Consider the following 18,558-nt stretch of genomic DNA (forward strand, 5'->3'; position numbering starts at 1 on the left):
AATAGGAACAAATTGCCAAACATTATCTACTGTCTTCTTTGGGGGGTAATTTGTAAAGAAAACTGTCTCCCAATTGGTCATGACCTGCACTTTTGAAAATACATCGAGGCAAGTCTCAGCTATTGACCTTTTTGAGTTGAGAAGAGACTCAATTAGTTTCTTAAAACCGAGCCACTGTAGAGTCAAGGAAGACACTGGAAGACAGGGAAGAGAATTAATTGGAGCTAAAACATAGGGTATAATGTTCTTTTTCTGAGGTCTTTCCAATCGCCTCCTGTGAATCTTTCACTAACTGTGAAGTGGTTATTTTAAAACTTCTGAAATAGACATAGCTCAAAATGATTGAGCATCCAGCTTCTCATTTATAAAATGAACTTTATAAAATAATACACATAGATAGCTAACACATATGAAAATGTCCAGACTACATCACAATTTATGCAACAACACTATTAGGGATAATAAAATTAAAATTGAGGTGCCCATACTACTTTAAATAACAGAAAATAAATATTTTCTTCAAGCTGATTGTCATTGCCCAATCAAAAGCTTTTATTGACTCTGAAAAAAGTTACTTTCTAGCTGAGCACAATGGATCACACCTGTAATCTTAGCTACTCAGGAGGGTGAGATCTGAGGATCCCATTTGGAAGTTATCCTAGGCAGGAAAGTCTGTACACTCTTATCTCCAATAAGCCACCAAAAACCTGGAAGTGGAGGAATGGCTAACGTGATTGAGTACTAACCTTGAGTAAAAAAGCTCAGCAACAGTACTGAGGCTCTGAGCTCAAGCCCCAGGACCAGCACAAAAACAAAAAGTGAACCAACAAAAAAGTTACATTGTTGGCTCCCTGACCTCCCTTTTTTCTAATATTATGCTGAAACAGTCTCACCCACCTCCTACAACCTATTATTAAATGGTAAATATTTTTTTTGGGGGGGTCCGGTCGTGGGGCTTGAACTCTGGGCCTGGGCGCTGTCCCTCAGCTCTTCAGCTCAAGGCTAGCGCTCTACCACTTGAGCCACAGCGCCACTTCCGGCTTTTATTCTTTTTGCTTATGTGGTGCTGAGGAATCGAACCCAGGGCCTCATGCATACAAAGCAAGTACTCTACCACTGAGCCACCTTCCCAGCCCTAAATGGTAAATATCTTATGCTTTTTTCCATGTAGCAAAGACTTGTATTAGAGCTTCATAAGATAACGTTATTGTTAGTAATAATGCAATTTACTTGAGCATGAAAATAAATCCACAACTTTTTTGCCTGAAAGCCTGATTTAAATTTGATTCAGCTCCAACTGGTTAATGGCTGGAAAAAAAATTAAGATATTGAGTACGAGTTGGATTGCCATTTCCATAGCAATTGAGAAAATTTGATTGAAGAAAAGTGGCCTGCGAAGTGAGCCTGGTTGAATCTAAGGAAGAGGTGAAGGGGCTCTAATTAGCAGAAGGCTAGCACAATTGACGAGGAAAGGGTCATCACATCCAGAAAGAGCACTTGGCTCTGTGCCCAGCCCTCCGCCCATCAGCAGTCATCATTGGCCAGTTAACTGTGAAATAGCAAAAGGGAAAAAGAAGGAAATATTGTTTAGCAATAATGTTTACTCAATTATTTTTGTTTTACTGTCTTGTTACATATTCTTACTAATCAAGAATAGCTTTCATTTTTCAAATGATATACCTTTTGGGTATAATTTAAACTGAGTAAAATTTGCCCTGGCAGGAAAGTCTGTGAGACTCTTAGCTCCAACTGACCACCAGGAAGATGAAAGTGGGGCTGTGGCTCATGTGGGAGAGTGCAATCCTTGAGTTAAAAAGCTCAGGGACAGGGCCCAGGCCCTGAGTTCAAGGCCCTAAACAGGTATACAGAGAGAGAGAGAGACAGAGACAGAGAGAGACAGAGAGACAGACAAAGACAGCGAGACAGAGAGACAGAGACAGAGAGACAGAGACAGAGAGACAGAGAAAGACACAGAGAGTACAGACCTGTATGAAAATTGTAACAGCTTTATTATATAAAGTGTAAAATTTGGTAAGTTTTAACATATATAGATATCCCTGAAATCATCACCATTGTCAAGATAACAAATTTGCTCATCCCTTCTAGAAGTTTCCTGCTTCTTTCTTTCTTTGCATTCTGGTACTGGGGATTTGATGTCAGGGTTCTTGGCACTTGAGTGGATCTTTCCACTCAAAGCAGGTGTCTTACTGCCTGGGCCACACCTTCATTTCCTCATTTTGCTGGTTAATTAGAAAGAAGAGTCTCTTGGCTTTGTTTTCCTGGGATGTCTTTGAACCAGGATCTTTAGATCTCAGCCTTCTGAGTAGCTAGGATTACAGGTGTGAGCCACCAGTGCCAGGCAAATGTGCTGTTTCTTGGCAATCTCTTTCCCATCCTTGTCTACATCCTTCCTCTCTGCAAGCATTCATGTCATTATACTTTGTATGTTTAGAATTTTCTGTAAGTAAGTTCACATGGTATATATTATTTTTGGTCTGACTTCTTCTCATCAGCATGATTGTTCTGAGTTGGGAGGTGGACATTTGCAATCTAATTTCTGAGTCACATCCCATCACATACACACATGATCATTTCTTGACTTATTCACGTATTGGTAAGTATGCTTTGTAGAGCTGCTTTGAACATTCACAAGTAAGGTATTGCATACTTGGTTCATTTGTTTTTTCTTGGTGTTGGTACTAAGGCTTCAACTCAAGGCCTGGGAGCTCTCCCTGAGCTTTTTTCTCAAGGCTGACACTCTATCTCTTTAGCTACAGCTCCACTTCCAGCTTTTTGATGGTTGATTGGAGGTAAGAGTCTTAAAAGACATTTCTGCCCAGGCTGCCTTTGAACCAGAATCCTCAGATCTTGGCTTTCTGACTAGTTAGGATTACAGGAGCAAGTAACCAACACCTGGCTTAACTCCCTCTCACATTAAATTACATTCCTATACTTGAGTTTTGAAATTTTCTCTATATCATTGACATTCATCCTTTTTTCACAAACAAGACCTGTGGTCTATGGTTGGTCTTTACATATTTCTAACAGCATGTATTATTTGCAAAAGTTTATAGTTTTCATTGAGGTCCAACTTACCAATTATTTTATAAATATAAAATATTACTTTAGCCTATAAATACTACTCTACCTTTTTTTTAAAAAAAAAAAAACAGTAATAGCTTTGATTCAGCTAAAATAGCCTAAGTGATGCCAATAAACACATCTACTAAATAGCAAGAACTTGTAAAATTGAAGTTCATTTCTTGATGACATTATAAGTAAAGCATACATTACCAGAGATCTATGTTCACAACATAAATTCAGGGACCCAAGATAATGAGGAGATCTTCATCTAAACAGTGGGGAAGAATTATGAAGAACTGAATCTTTATCCACATATGACACATGCTACGTATATTCACTTTGTTTTCCCCAAAGCACATCATAGAGAGATCTTATTCAGGAAACAATCTTTCATACTTTAGTTTGTTTTTATTTTTTGATTGTCACATAAGATTTATAAATACTATAGCTAGGCACTGGAGGTACATGTCTGTAATCCTAACTACTCAGAAGGCTGAGATCTGATCATTGCAGTTGGAAGGCAGTCCTGGCAGGAATGTCCTTGAGAATCTTATCTACTATTAACTACCCATAAAAGCCTGACCTGGAGCTGTGGCTCAACTGATAGAGTGCTAGCCTTGAACACAAAAGCTCATGGACAGTGTCCAAGCCCTGACCTTAAGCCCCAGGAGAGGCATACATGTGCACATGCCCACACATACACACACACACACTCACACACAAATTATAAAAAAATAGAATATAAGATGATTAAATCAGGATATTTAATAAACCCATCACTTTAAACTTTCATTACTCCTTTTAAAAAAAATTTTATTGTGAAAATACTGTACAGAGGGGTTACAATTACCTGAGCAAGATAATGAGTACATTTCTTATCAAGCATTGTTGCCTCCTCCTTTGTTTCCTCTTACCATCCCTTCCCATCTCCCCCCCCCCCCAACTTTTATCACTTCTTTATAGTGAATATCATTAAAACTCCTTTCTTCTTGTTACTTTGAAATATATATATATTTGTTTATGTATGTGTGTGAATATATATATGTACATATATGCTTTTGGTTACTGGTGGCTCATACTTCTAATCCTAGCTATTCAAGAGGCTAGATGTGAGGATCATGGTTCAAAGCCAGCCTTCAGAGAAAAGTCTATGAAAATCTTATCTCCAATTAACCAGCAAAAAATACAGAAGATGATGCAGGACTCAAGGGATGGAAAACCAGCCTTGAGCAAAAAGCCAAGCAATAGTACAGAACCATGGTTCTCAGATCTCAGCCTCCTGAGTAGCTAGGGTTACAGGTGTGAGCCACTGGTGCCTGGCTCAATATGGATTTTTATCATTTATCTATACTATTGAATACCAAGCAAAAGATACCATTTTCACCTAAATAATGCCTGTTCTTTCTCCTTAGTTATGGGACTCAGAATATTTATAAGGAAAATCAGAATTAAAAAAAAAAACTTGAACTTTCTTTAGTTCCACATGAATTTGAAGAGCATGGGCTTAAATTTTTAATAATTAGAAGTGTTAGGTCTTACTTTATCCTACAAACCTTATCATCTGGAAGGACTAGATGAGATGGGCCCCGGAGGCTCACACCTGTCATCCCAGCTACCCAGGAGGCTGACACCTGAGGATCTAGGTTTGAAGCCATCCTGGGCAGGAAAGTCCATGAGACTCTGATCTCCAATTAATCACCCAAAATCTGGAAATAGAGCTGTCGCTCAAGTGGTAGAGTGCTGGTCTTGAGCAAAATTCTCAGGGACAATCCCCAGGCCCTTAGTCCAAGCCCTAGTACTGACACAAGAAAGAAACGGGGGGGGGGGACAGAGACAGAGAGAGGGAGAGGGAGAGAGAGAGAGAAAGTGGGAAGGAAGGAACGAAGGAAGGAAGGGAGGGAGGAAGGAAGGAAGGAAGGAAGGAAGGAAAAGAGCCAAGGCAAGGGACTGCTGGGTTCACTGGCAGCACATTGGAAGGAACAAGCCTACACATCTGAGTATAAAGTATGTTGTGTAGGTTTTATGGAGCAATCTACAAATACACCCTGCTTAAAAAATGTGCATTGTGTTTACAATGTGACATTTGTCATCTCAACACGAACCAATTAGAATCCAGACAGAGAAAGGCCCAAATGCCTGTGTTGGAATTTTCTGTAAGTAAGACTCACTGGATAACAAAATGTGTTTTGTATCCCTAACGTATGCAGCGAATCCTAAACACTATTATATTTACATTATAAAAGGAAATAATTCATTTAACATATATGCAGCAGTGGATAGGTATCTTAATCTTTTCTTTTTCTTTCCTGGTCCTGGGGCTTGAACTCAGAGCCTGAGCACTGTCCCTGAACTCTTTTTTGTTTTGTTTTATCCTTGAAGCTAAAGCTCTACCACTTGAACTTTACTTCCAATATTTTGCAGGCTAATTAGAGATAAGAATCTCACCAGTTTTCCTGCCTGGGCTGACTTTGAACCTTGATCCTCAGGTCTCAGCCTCTTGAGTAGCTAGGATTATAAGGGTATGCCACTGTACCCTAGTAAGGCACCCTAATCTTTATGGGATAAATCCTATTATTGCTGATGGTTTCCATGTCATATTTTTCATTTGTTTTTTTCCTACTACACAGAAACTATTATTCTTAACGTTATCTCTAAATCATTGCATAAGGGGATTTCAGCTCAACTCATCAATTTATGAGCACCTATGATCAATAACCCCCCTTCCATCATTTTCCCCTTCCCTCCCAAGCCCCTCCCTTGCCTCAAGTTCTAAGATTCCATGTTTACATGCGTACATTGAATATGAGGAATGCGTTCTTCCCCCTTCCTCTCTCCTGTCCCAACCTGCAGGACTTCAGCGAGGGCAATGAACCTAAGCGAGAAGGAATGAAGGGACAAGAGACATGAAGAATGACAGCAAGACAAGGATTCTGATCAAGCTGCCATTTTTTATTTTTCACACAGGGGTATTTATATGCTTGGAATAAGGAAGCTTTTTCATTGGCCGAAGCAGCTGTAGGATGTTTGCTTAGGGCAAGGTGAAAAGGTCGGATTCTGTAAACTCAGCCTCAAGATGTTCCAGTGAGATAGTCAAGCCTATCATGTTGAGAGACTCCCTTTTGGCTCCCAACATCTCCCCCTTTCTTATTTAGAAAATTGACCATCAATTGGTCAATTTTAAGGGGGTGACAAAGGCTCTGTTCCTCTAAGGGCCCAGGGTTTTTCTCCTCGTCCTCACTCAGGGAGGGGAATTTTACAGGCCTTGGCATGTTTTTTGAGGAGACGGCTTGTGGGTATGCATGCCAACCGTCATGCACCAGAGCTTGCCACTCAGGGGTCTTGGGTTTTGGGATCTTGTGGATCCATCCCCCTGCAGTCTTACCTGCACCCTTGATTTGAGCATTTTTTCTTCCTCCCCCAAGTGGAGGGGCCTATAGTAGGAGGGGCGAACCTATCCCTTATGGCAAGGGCGCAATAGGTCTTGCCCGTTGAAGTGAAAGACCCTAGTATATGTTCTGCCACTAGGTCCCCCAGAGAACTTGCTGACCAACCTCCTTCCGCGAAACTATGTGGGTGGAAAAGCACCAGAGAAGGCGAGGCAGGATGTTGTGATTAAACCGTTAACCAGGAATGAGGAACAAAGGGTCTCTGAGTTAACAATTGAAAGGCAAGTACGGACATGTACAGACATGTTAGCCAACCCCACCCTGCCGTGGAAAGTCCCAACACCCCCTTGAGCGGACCTTGCCTAACCCACTCGCCTGACTCAAGCCCACCAATCCCTACCTTACACATAACCAAAATCAGCCAATCAACACCCTGTAACCCTGCTTCCAGCTGCCCCATAAAAGAGGGTGCTCTCAGCTGCCTCGGCGCGCAAGTCTCCCGGCAAGTCTCCCGTGTAACAGGTTCCCAGCCACCGACCCGAACCTTGTGGATCTCGAGGTCGTGTGAACCTGGGAGCCTGGGCATGCCCGAATAAACCTCTTGCTGATTGCATCCGCACAAGTGGTCTCGTTGTTCCTTGGGAGAGGGTCTCTCTAGATTGAAAGGCACCCCACCCTGTCGGGGGTCTTTCAGAAGGTCAGGAGTTATGAATGAGAAGGGTTTTCTAAATAAGGAAAAGGAAGGGGGGGTTCCCACTGGAACAAGCTCATGGCAAAACACTAATTAAAAGCCTGGGGTAAATCCTAGATCTCAATGCCTTGGTCTGCCATATCAAGGCGATGGTGATGAACCTGTATGGGCTTAGAAGCCAAGAGATTAATCTGTCATTTAATAAATTCAAACAGGAAGATCCACATCTGGAGTTCTAGCTGCATCTGTAAGAGAAAAGGCATCATCCTGGGGAGGGGGGGAGGTTCCTCTGGGTTGTGGTAAGCCATTCACCTGTTTTATCAAGCATTCTGGCAGCCACCTTGGGACTGCTTGTTCTTGATCTAAAAGACAAAGAGTGGCAGGGAGTGGTCTACCTGTAGCTTGGGAGGGCATTGCCCCTTGGCTTTGTTTGCCGAAGGGACATTCACATGCAAAGTGACCAGGTTGTTTACAACTAAAGCAAGTTTACAATTTAAGCAAGCCAGGGACTGAACTTTGAAATGCCTTGTAAAAGCAGTGCCTATGGCGAGCCCCAAGGCCTGAGTGGTCCCTACTCCAGCGCAAAGCCTGGCCAACTCAGAGAGGTCACCCTTGTTTTTATGTGGCTGGAGGACATCTTGACATGCAGGGTTAGCATTTTCAAAGGCAAGATGCTTAACAAAGGCACTTTCACTTTCACTTGGCCCAAGAAGCCTTTCTGCAGCCAAGTTAAGCCCAGAGACAGTCACTATAGGGTTCCTCTGGCCCCTGTCTAACCTTTGCCAGGGAAGTAGTAGCCGATCCCTTTTGAGGGAGACGCTTCCAAGCATAAAGGCCAGCATTTTGAATTTGTGCCAAAAGTCCAGTAGGAAAGCGTGCCTGTTTAGCATTGGTATCAAAGGGCCCATTGCCCAAAAGTTTAGTATAGGTCCAGGTTTTTGAAGATGTTTTAGCCAAATTTTTTTGTGCAGTCTCTCTACATTGTTCCTTAAAGTCCCCATTCTATAAAACAAAATCACCCCCACAAAATGTGGCGCGGGCCAGAAACTTCCAATCATTAGGGGTGAGCCAGTGTGCACTTTGGTTTTCTAACAAGGCTAACGTATAAGGGGCAGTTGGGCCATATTGGGCACATGCATTTTTAAGCTTTTCAACAAACCGGAGGCTAAGCCTCTTATACTCTTGTTGGCCTTTTCTCTGGGTGGGTTGTTCCTCTTCATCCCCAGTATCCTGTTCCTCATCCTCCTTTTCCTCCTCTACTGATTGGTCCTCCTCACCCTCTGAGGTCCTATCTGTCTGGCTCCGAGTTACTGGAAAGGCGAGGACTGATTGATGGTGTAATCTAACCTTAATTTTATTAGGCAGTTTTGGTGTATCGGCCGACGCCAGTGTGCGGAGTTCATAATCAAGGGACCGCAGTTCTTTTAAAAGTTGAAGGTGTTCTCGTCTATGTTGAAGGGACTCACGGAAAGGGCCCAGGTTAGGTAAAGGGGGGAGAGAAAAAACATCTGGATCTGGAGGGGCAGTGGGCCCTTGAAGGGCCGGGCTACAAAAGGAAGGGATTTTCAGTAAATTGACCAGCAGGCATATCTAATACAACGGATGGGCAAGCCGCGGGGGGCCGAGAGGCATGTTGGAGAACCTCCTCTCCCGTTTTTACAAGTTTTAAAATTCCACTATCAAATAGAGAACATTTTAAAATGTCATTAATCAAATTCCAATAGGAAAAGGCAGTAGCAGGAACCTTTTCTGAACCAAAGGTTTCATAATAATCTTTTAAACAATCTCCTACTCTTTGCCATCTTTTTGCATCTATGATTCCTTCAAAGGGGAACCAAGGACACAAGTCCTCTATGAATGAGAAAAATAATTCTAAATCCTTTTTCTTAACCCACGTTCCCTGTGTCTTGAGGGCCTCCTTGAGGTCTGACAGAAATAGATCATGTGATGATATTGCTTGTCCCATGGTGGGTCACTCACCTTGCGCCATCCCCACTCTCCTCCTGGGTCTGTCTCTCGGCAGGGTCTGTCGAGGCGATCTCGGACTGTACTTGGCCAAGTTTTCCTGGAGGACGGCGTTCCTTCCTTAGTCAGAGGCTCTTGCCCCATGTTGGGCGCCAGTTGTCCCGACCCGCAGGACGTCAGCGAGGGCAGTGAACCTAAATGAGAAGGAATGAAGGAACAAGAGACACGAAGAATGACAGCAAGACAAGGATTCTGATCAAGCTGCAAATTTTTATTTTTCACACAGGGGTATTTATATACTTGGAATAAGGAAGCTTTTTCATTGGCCATTAAGGAAGCTTTTTCATTGGCCGAAGCAGCTGTAGGATGTTTGCTTAGGGAAAGGTGAAAAGGTCGGATTATGTAAACTCAGCCTCAAGATGTTCCAGTGAGATAGTCAAGCCTATCATGTTGAGAGACTCCCTTTTGGCTCCCAACACTCTCCCTTCTTCTCTCCCTTAGCCCCTGGCATTCATTTCATTAAACTCTAAGTTAGTTATACAAAGGAGTTACAGCATTGGAATTCTCCCCTGAGTATACCACACTTCAGTCTGTTTGTTTCTGTACATAAGCATTTTACCCCATATATTTACATATGTGCTTATATTGTAGATCTAATTTCCACATATGAGAGAAAACATGTGCCGTTTGTGTCTGTAAGCCTGACTCACTTCATTTACCATAGTATTTTTCTAGGTCCTTCCACTACCCTAAATATAGCCTAACATTATTCTTCCTGATAGATGAGTAAAATTTTATTTTATATATATACCACATTTTCTGGATCCATTTGTCCATTGAAGGACTCCTAGGCTGATTCCCTAACTCAGCTATGGTAAACAGTGCAGCAGTGAACAAGTACATGTGTCTTTATTGTATCCTGAAATGCTTGAGAGTGGTATCATTTTATTACAGGGTTATTCTATGTTTGTCTAAAGAAAGTATTGTACTCTAAGTAGGAGAAAAATGAGGGAAGGGGTAACAAGTTTGATAAGAAACTTATTATCTTACTTATATAACTGTAACCCCTCTGTACATCACCTTGACAAAAAAAAAAATGTATTGAGTTGGGCACTGGTGGCTCACACCTGTAATCCTAGCTACTCAGAAGGCTGAGCTCTGAGGAGCACGGTTCAAAGCCAGCCCAGGCAGGAAAAGTCCATGAAAGTCTTAGCTCCAATAAACCACTTAGGAAACCCAAAGTGGTGCTGTGGCTCAAGTGGTAGAGCTTACCTTTAGCTGAAGAGCTGAGGGTCAGTGCCCAGGCCCAGAGTTTAAGCCTCCAGATCAACAACAAAAAAAGTATTGAACATAAAAAAGAAAGCATTGTAACACTCTATACACTGGTTCTGAAATGTACAGATACCATAGATATGAAAATCAAAGCAAAGATAGGGAAGAGATAAATTATATAACCTTTCTTTCTTACATTTAACTGATATAACATGATAGCAAATATACCTAGTCAGTAATAAGAATCTCTTCAGCAATCCACTCTAAAAACAATATAAAGCTGTATGCCTAAAATGTTAAAAATAAAATGAATTAAAATGTTAAAAATAAAAGGGAGAACATGGCGCAAAAGAAGCCAGATGTAAAATAATTCACACTGAATGACTACATTTATATAAAGCCCTCGAAGAGGAAATACTAAGTGATGGCAATAGAAAACGAGACAAGAGGATAATAACTGGAGAAGATGAAAATAACTAAAAAGAAAACAATGAAATGATTAGCTATGATTTCTCAAAAAGAATGGCTCCATCTATCCATCTAGATATAGCATCTATTATTTCTTTCTACCATTGTGTTTATAATTCAGGTTACAATGTATTTATTTCAGCAAAACATGCTTTGAACAAGGTAGAACATTTGCTGGTAGCTCATATCTGTAATCCTAGCTACTCAGGAGGCTGAAAGCTGAGGATTGTATTTTGAAGTGGGCTTGGGCAGAAGATAAGAGACTCATATCCAATTAACTTGCAAAATGCTGGATGTGGAGGTGTCACTCAAGTAGTAGAGCACCAGCTCTGAGTGAAAAAGCCAAGCAAGAGCTCGAGGCCCTGAGTTCAAGTCCCAGTACAGCCAAACAGAACAAAGCTTATTCCATGTGAAATAAGCAAACAGGTCATATTCATTACATTTTAGGGTGTACATAGAGATGTAAGGCACATGATGTGGTCAGTAGACACACTGTTTGTCTCTAGGAACTTTTATATAAATGAGAAGAGAGTAATATCAAAATCCTGGCCTTGTCAGGAAGCCAAAAAAAGAGACAAATATATTAAAATTACAAAGCAACTTTGTTATAGCTGTTGCCTGGATTCCACACATGGAATCCTCGCTGCTCAGAAGGTTAAGATCTGAGGATCCCAGTAAGAAGCCAGCCTGGGTGAAAGTCCACGAGACTCCTACGTCCAATTAGCCACCAAAATATACAAAGTGGAGGTGTGGCTCGAGTGATAGAGCACCAGCCTTGAGCACAAAAAGCAAAGTACAGCATCTAGGCCTTGAATTCAAGCCCCAGTACGACACACACAGACTAAAACAGGGACATGAATCACAATCATATTAATTTTATTAATAATATTAATTATTATAATATAATATGTTATATAGGATTAATTATTATCGATATAACATCAGTATTAATCATGAGCATTAATATTAATCAGTAGTATGCCCATTTCCAGCAGAAAAGTCTGGAAAGGTGATAGGCAGGGGTGCAGTTCAGCTATTGCCTCAAGAAAAAACTTGGCCAATTAGTTTCAAGAGACACAGCTGGCCCATGGCTTCCAGCTGTAATACGTGTTTGGCCATAATCATTTATTTTTCTCTCAGAGTCTCCCACTAAAGACTAAGCAGGGGACTGGCTGGGTTGTACCCAGGCCAGGCCACTTGTAACCTTTTGCAGGATTCCTTCACAAGCAATCTGTGCCTGGGCTTACTAAGTGGACTGAATCCTTCCCAGAGATATTCCCCAGTGTGATCTTTCCAGCATCAGATTTCAAATATTGCTTTCTGCCTTCATTGTTCCTGGCACCGTCCCCGGGGTGTCACTTCCACATCTTGCTCTGTCTCTGAGGACTCAGCCAAAATACCTAAACCAGACTATGCTCCAGTTACACACTCAGCCACTGATTCCTCTCCTCCAAGCCCTAACTACTCTCTGAGCATCTCAAAGAACAACCACATAGGGGCTTCCTTTTCTGAAGAATCAGGCCCTTGGCAGCCTGAAACTCTTCAACAAAGACGGCAAAGAAAGACCAAGAAATCTGCATCCGGTTTATTGTTTTTGTTTTCCCAGGCTAGAAAATCTCTGGCTATTTTTCTGCTCTGGCAATCCAAAGGCAAGAAGCAGAAATGAGGGGGCCAGATCCAAATATACAGCACTTAGAGCCAGAGTCCCAGGACTGATTCTAAAGAACCGGAACTGGGGAAAATAACTGAACTAACTGCTCTCTCCCTTGTCTGTGTGACGTATTAGGAACCCTGCTAAGGGAGATTTACTCTAAAATTAATTACTGTCTCTCTCAAAACAATTATTCTTGCTTTCAAGTGTTAGTGTTAGTACTTTGAATTATGGTCTCTGCCTCTCTCTTTTCTCTCTCTCTGCACATATATATATATAAATATATATATATATAATACATGTGTTTATATAATATTTATTTATAGGTATGGTGTTACTATATGTATATTATATACTATATATAGTATTTATATTATCTTTGAGTACAAAGGCATTCCCATTTAACAAATCAGTTTGTAAATTCAGTGCATATTGATTGATGTCACCACTTCATCCTCCCCCATCCCCCTCAACTCAATCCCTTCCCTCAGTTTTCTTAGTTTCATAAGATAGGCATTGAATATTGTGATTGTATATTCTCCCTGCTTTCGTCTCTTCAATCATTCACTCCTCTCCCTTCAACTTGCCCCATAGACATTTCAAGTGCCAGTTCTCTGATGTTCGTTTTGTTGCACTAGACACATACATATTTAATCTTCATATCATACATACACACATATATATACATATAAATATATCTGAGCTGAGTCCACAGCTACGAGAACATATCTGAACAATTATAATTTTACAAATGGAAAATGGTAATTATGATCCTAAAGATCTTATTTACAGTTTACACAAATCTGGTTGCCATTTGTTTGGATTTAACAAAATATTTGCATTATTATGGAATTCTATATTTGACTTTCTTGGGGAGAAACATTCTTGTCATTCAAAACAAGCCCTGTCTGCCTAAAATAAACCACAGCAGCTTGAAGTTTTTAATCATGTACCTCATTTGCAGTTCCAGGTTGCTTTTAGGTTCTTAGGAATTATTTCCTGCTCAAATGAGAATGTGACTGTCTAGTGCATTGCTAATTGCTTGTAAGTGCTTAGAGTGTCTCCTCTGCTTTACTTGAGTAAATATGCCATATGAAAATCATCTCTCAAATAATACTACCCAAAGATTATACTTATATCTTGATATTAATCATTGAATGTGGAAAACTACAATATTAAAGTCACATTTCCAGATCTACTCCAGCTACTCTTCTTCTAAGCAAGCCAGGACAACTTTAATCCGGATATTAACTTATACTTCATCAGCACCCTGGACAACACAACTGAGATTGTGAATTCACACCCAGGAAGCAAACCCACCGTGAGCAGCAAGCAGTTCCAAACACACGGCCAGGCGGTAACCACAGGAAAAGGAGATTGAAGCCAGGCACCAAGACTCATGCCTTCAATCCCTGCTACTTGGAGGTTGAGATTCAAGGATGGGGATTGGAGGCCGGTGTAGGTAGGAAAGTCTGTGAGACTCCCACCTCCAATTAACTACCAAAGAGCCAACAGGGTAGGCGTACCTGAAGTGAAAAAGTGAACGCTAAGGGATAGTGCCAAGGCCCTGAATCCAATCTCCAGTTCCGGCACACACACACACACACACACACACACACACACACACACACTTGCACATACACCCACATACCCACACACATGCACACCCACATGCAAGATGAACAATGAAAGTAGATATTTCCATCTCCATTCCTCATTGAATGTCATCTTTCTGTTCACAGCTCTTTTCTTAGATTAATTATATGTATATATATATATATATATGCATATGTATGAATTAATATATATGATTTAAATTAATATTGATACATAAATCACTATCTTAACAAATGATAGTAATTCACATATAATAAACTTGTATATTCATATTCATGTATAATTTAAAGCATCAATTAATATATTGATTAATGATAGATAGATAACTAAAGAGAAGTAAGGAAACAACAAAATTCCACTTCATTCTCTGCTCTGACAGCCACCAGATCCATATTCATAACACTTGCAGGTAGAGTTTTCTGTCTTTGATGACCAGTATGCTAGAACCTATTTTTAAAACAATCAGCTCTTTCACTCCTGCTGTCTGTACCAATTGGTGGGGAAATAGGAAAAATGTCTTCACAGAAATCCAGCTCTTAGACAGGCATGTAGAAAGAGTAGTTCATTGCAGTCAGTCCTGAGGTCTTTCCTCCTGAAGGTCATAGGTTTTGTCTTTTAATTGGCTCTTCTGTATCCTCCCTGCCCCTTGTCTGGGTATCTGAGAGCACACTACAGGAGTCTCTTCCCCCAAGGTCTGCCTGCCTGGTTTTTGCAGCCCACTAGTTATTAGGTTGAAGGCTAGACCTGGAGATTCACTTAAGAACTGAAGAGTGAAAGGCCAAAGATTCATATGATTTGAAGAAAAATTCCAGCATGGAGAATATAATAAAGTAGTGGTTTCCTTCTAGAAATCAAGTAGAATAATGTAGCAGAGGGTAGAGAAAGTAGCTTTGAAAGAAAAGAGCCAAGTACAGAACTTGAATTACAGAGGAAGTATATGTTCTGATGCTGTATTCTATAGTAGAGTGTTATACGGTTCAAGGTAATGCATTATGTTTCTTTAATTTTATTTTATTTATGTGTGCTCTGGGTTTTTTTTCCTGTCCAACCTGGACAGGAAAGTCTATGAGACTCTTATCTCCAGTTAACGGACAGTAAACTGGAAGTGGTGCTATGGCTGAAAGTGTTAGATAGCACCCAGGGAAAGCACCTAGGCCCTGAGTTCAAGCCTAAAGACCACTACCACCATCAACAACAACAAAAACATATATCACTATCAGTCTTAGGAACGCCTACATATCTACTTTAGAATATGACTCAGAACATTATTCTAGTTACTCAAATTCCTATATCTAGATTAAACTAAAGACTACAGAAACCTTCAATCTTTAAAAATATTATTTTCTCTCATATTTGGGAAAATAGTCTGTGTTATGTGTGAATGCTATTAAAAATAGTTTTATAAACTGGGTGCCAGTGGCTCATGCCGGTAATCCTACCTACTTAGGAGGCAAAGGCCTGGATAATTGTGATTTGGAGTTAGTCAGGGCAGAAAAGTTTGAGAGACTCCATCTCCAAAATAACCAGCAAAAAGCCAGGCTAGAAGTGTGAATCAAATAATAGAGTGCCAACACAACAAAGCAACTCTAAGCCCTGAGTTCAAACCCTGGTTCTAGCAATAATAAATAGATAAATGGATAAATAAATATGTAAATAAATAAAAGTAAAATAAATTTAAAGCTGGGTGTCAGTGGCTCACATCTGTAATCCTAAGTACTCAGAAAGTTGAGATCTGAGGATTGAAGTTTGAAGCCAGCCAGAGTAGGAAAGTCTGTGAGACCCTTATCTCCTGAAGTAGAGCTGTACCTCAAGTGGTAAAGCCCTAGCCTTGAACATAAAAAGCTTAGGGACGGTGCCAAAATCCCCAAGTTCAAGCCCCAGTATAGCACAAATCAAAATGAGCTTTAAGAAGCCCAGAATAATATATGTTTAATATTTGAGGCTAGGTCCATCACTGCTTGATTTCTATATAAATTCTTACATCTGTCTATGAGTTGCTTCTCAACAGAAACTTACATGCTTTCTCTCATGAACAATGAAATCACAGAAATAACCATATTGAATGATCACTTGCCTTCTGAGGAGCACATAGCCAAGTTTCAAACAGAACTGAGCAATTAAGAACTGTGATGGTCTTGGTTTACCAACTGCTCTAGCCAAGATTCATGTTGTGTACAAACTTCTTTGGAAAGAGGTTAAGGTGGATATATTAATTTATTGGCTTCGATCTCATTGCTGTGGGGAATTGGTTGGCTTTCATTTCTCCGTGAGCTCCGTTCCCCTCCTCTGCTCCAGCTTGCCTGTTCTTCCTCACCATCTGCCCCTTGAGTTTGCACAGATTGTTTGTCTCATCCTCTCTTCCCCTAGAGATAGGGGAATAGAGGGAACAAGATCTCCCTCAAGGTCATTATTTTACTTTTGGAACTTTCTGTATTTTTCTTCAATGTTTTAGATTGTAAGAATCAACTATCATATCTATTTATTTAGCCACTACTAGGGCTTGAACTCAGGAGCCTCAAGCTCAAAACTGGTACTCTCCCATATAATCTACACCTTTGTTGGTTAATTAAACATGGAAACTCACAGACTTTTCTGCCCCAGCTGATTTTGAACCACGATCCTCCAGTTCTCAGCCTTCTAAGTAGCTTGGATTATAGTTACAGGTTGAACTTGGAAATTTCTTTATTAAATGTCACTTCAGCTATTTTAACTATTTTTTCAATTATTCTGTTTTTTATGTTAACAGTAATTTTTTTTTATCTGTCAGGAGATATACAATGAGGTTTCAAGTCAACATGTCATTTATAAGTACAATTCACCAAATGGAAGTAGGCAAGTTGAATAGATACATAGGGTTGAGATAGATGGGAAAAAAATGATGAAAGATGTATGAAAAAGATGAAAATGATGAAATGATGATCAAGATGTATTATACTCATAAAGTGACATGTTGAATTGAAGCCCCTTTGTACAACTACTGGAAGATAAAAAAAAATAGTTTCAGGGGCTGGAGGTGAAGCTCAATGTGTATGGCACTTGCCTAGTATGTGTAAGGCCCTGGATTCTTCTCAGAAAAGAAAAACATGTCTTCAAAGCTTGAGATAAAGAAAATTTCCCCTCCATCCCTTTTCTTTCTTACCTTCCTTCTCTTTCATTGTCCCACTTCAGTTCAATTACCACTAAGTACCAGCTATGCAACAGATCTTGGGGTATCAAGATGGAAATCCTAACCCCAAGCTTCAAAAGCTTACAGTTGAGAAAGATAGAAACTGAGGCCTCTTTAAAAAAAAAGTAGGGCTGGGAAGGTGGCTCAGTGGTAGAGTGCTTGCCTTGCATGCATGAGGCCCTGGGTTCCATTCCTCAGCACCACATAAGCAGGAAAAAAAAAGTCGGAAGTGGCGCTGTGGCTCAAGTGGTAGAGCACTAGCCTTGAGCTGAAGAGCTGAGGGACAGCACCCAGGCCCAGAGTTCAGGCCCCATGACCGGACCCCCCCCCCAAAAAAAAAAATTTAAAAATTTAAAAAAATTAAAGAAGTAGCATTTGGGAAACTGAGGCAGGAGGATGGTAAGTTCAAGACCAGACTAGGCTATATAGTAAGATCTTGTCTCAAAAAAACAAAACAAAACCAAGCTGCATTTTATACATAAATTGCCATGTTGAATTGAAATCCCTTTGTACACCTATTTAAACATAATAAAAAATGTTTTAAATTAAAAAAATAAGTATAATTCACCTTGATCAACGTCACTCCTTCCATGATGCTCCCTCATCTTTCTCTCTTTTCACCAAATGTTTATTAGTATTATTATTGGCAAATCATAATTGTATGCATTTGTGGAGTACAATGTGATGTTTTAATAAATGTATATACTTTACCACAATTAAATCAAGCTAATTAACACACCCTTCACAAAGTTTACCTGTATTCTTTTTTATGGTCAGTCATTTGAAACTTATACCCTTGGTTATTTTGAGATATATATAAAAAATAAGTATAGACCGTAGTCACACTGTTGTACCAAGGCCCATTCCTGTTTAAAATATTGCAACCTTCAGTGAGTAACTATTCATCATCTCTATCTTTATACCCATAATGCTTTGGTTCACATTTATTCCTGAGTTTCAGTTTATTAGAATCCACATTTAAGCCAGGTCATTAAGTGATTACTTTTCTATGCCAGATTTTATAGTTGTGTATTATTTTAATGTATGTGTTTCATATCTTTATGATACATCACTATAGTAACATTGACTATGACACAATTTACAAATGCTTTTTTCTATTCTAGTCTGTTGTTTAAGCTTTGTAGGAGAATCTTTGAAAAAGTGAATATTTAAAACTTTATTGCAGCCGGAATCTGGTGGCTCACTTCTATAATCCTAGCTACTCAGGAGGCTGAGATCTGAGGATTGAGGTTTTAAT

At 40.1% G+C, this 18,558-nt stretch overlaps 1 long non-coding RNA gene across 1 annotated transcript; it reads left to right on the top strand.

Annotated features, from left to right (window-relative positions):
• Positions 1-6,539: 6,539 nt before the first annotated feature.
• On the top strand, positions 6,540-7,204 carry LOC122106172. The gene is made up of 3 exons (XR_006147136.1): positions 6,540-6,577; positions 7,094-7,095; positions 7,168-7,204. It is a non-coding gene; the product is annotated as an uncharacterized LOC122106172 (long non-coding RNA).
• The last annotated feature ends 11,354 nt before the right edge of the window (positions 7,205-18,558 follow it).

Source organism: Dipodomys spectabilis, unplaced genomic scaffold, assembly GCF_019054845.1.
Source record: "Dipodomys spectabilis isolate Male_0828 unplaced genomic scaffold, ASM1905484v1 ptg000039l, whole genome shotgun sequence".
Lineage (NCBI taxonomy): Eukaryota > Metazoa > Chordata > Mammalia > Rodentia > Heteromyidae > Dipodomys > Dipodomys spectabilis.